This window comes from Apis dorsata, unplaced genomic scaffold, assembly GCF_000469605.1.
Source record: "Apis dorsata unplaced genomic scaffold, Apis dorsata 1.3 scaffold_995, whole genome shotgun sequence".
Classification (NCBI taxonomy): Eukaryota; Metazoa; Arthropoda; class Insecta; order Hymenoptera; family Apidae; genus Apis; species Apis dorsata.
The window spans coordinates 99649-101360 of record NW_006264097.1 but is presented as its reverse complement, the minus strand read 5'-3'; positions in this window follow the sequence as shown (position 1 = coordinate 101360).

The following is a 1712-nucleotide window of genomic DNA, read 5'->3' as shown; positions in this document are numbered from 1 at the left end:
CCCCCCTCCCCCCGCTTACCCATCGTCCCCAGCGCGAAAAATTTTGCGGACTTATTAATTATCCTCGACCCTTCGCTCCCCTGGCTCCTTTCGAGCGAACACCGCTTTCCTTTTGGACCGAACCCAAAGCGCGTTCGACCGTTCGTTCCTACGCTCGAGACCCCTTGTACGTGTGTTTTCTATACGTATACGCGTAACGTTTAACGATAAATCGATCCAACGAACGAAAAGATTCCTCGTCCGACCATTTAAAAGTGGAAACATCTGTTTGGATTAGAATAGAATAACTTTCGTAACTGGGATAAAAAAAGAAAAAAAGTATCGAAACTTTTGTCGTTTATAACCGAGTATAGACGAGACGTTTTAACGCTAACGATTTCAAGTTTGAAGTCGATGCCTATATATCAAAGAGTCATAAGATTCCTTGGATACCTTGTACGTCGTCCCTTCTCCAATTTGATTGTCGCGTTTGAAACGAAGACGAGCCATGGGTGGGATGGAAAATTTCGAAGTCGCCATTTCGTGGCTAGAACAATAGGCTTTTATACGATCACATGGTATTGTGGAAAGGAAAGTTGTGCGAAGTCGATATCTGATCAATGCCCGGCTACGATGTCTATTAATTCCACGGACGGAGTGTCGAACGAAGTTGCTGACGTATGCGTGTTTTAATCCTACTCACGCACAAGCTGTATGGGTATAGAGACGCGGCGTGGACGTCAAAGACGTAGCTAGAAACGGCCGGAACACGAGCTTTCCCCTCGAGAAATGTATTTTTGTCATTGCCTCGTACCGTTCGCTAATCTCTCTAACTCCGTTGACATACATGGACTCGCGTACCGCGTATAACTCCATTTCTTTGTTCCGTTTAATCTGCGAACATTTTGCGCCACGTAAGAAAGACTTAACGAAGATGATTCGCGAGAAAATTATCTCTCTCTCTCTCTCTCTCTCTTTGCGCGGAACGAAAATCTAAAAGATCGAAAACGAGCGAGCAATTCGATGGAATCGTCATAGAAGCGACACGCAGAGTCCTATCACCGTGGAGAACCGCTCGGCTCAGGGAACACAAGTAGGAAACTTAGCCACGTGGATTTTTCTTGGCTGCGCGTAGGTAACCGAGTGAAGAAGAAAGAAAGAGAAAACGGAGGCGTGCAAAGGTGGGTACGGGAAACTGGAAACCACGACGGTACACTTGCGGCTCTCTGTCATGAGACACGACGAGGATAATGACATCGTGGTCGAGTACGCGCGAAAAGAGGAGGAGGAGGAGGAGGAGGACTAAGGGGCGGAGGACAAGGAGGNAGGCTGAAGGAGAGAAGCCGAAGCAAAACTCGTGGCGACGACACGGCAAGGATAAGGAGATGGAGGAGGAGGAGGAGGCGAAAGAGAGGAGGGAGGGGAATAGAGGTAGAGAAGCAGAGCCGGAGCCGAAGCTAGAGCTAGAGCTAGGAGCTCTATCCTACCCCAACTTCTAGGGACGATGTGTATTCGGCGGGATTTGGTCGTGTGAACAGGACTGTCTGGCATCGATCGACCCCGGTCGGGTTTTGCAGGGAGGAAGGAGGAGAGGTCGAGGGGAAGTTCGACCGAGGTGGGTGGAGGTGGAGGGTTGGGCGAGCCTACCCCAACCTCTTCTCCAAGAGGCCGCCGCGTATCGTATCGACGACCTCTACTACTACTACTCGTCCTCGTACTCCCATGTTACCCTA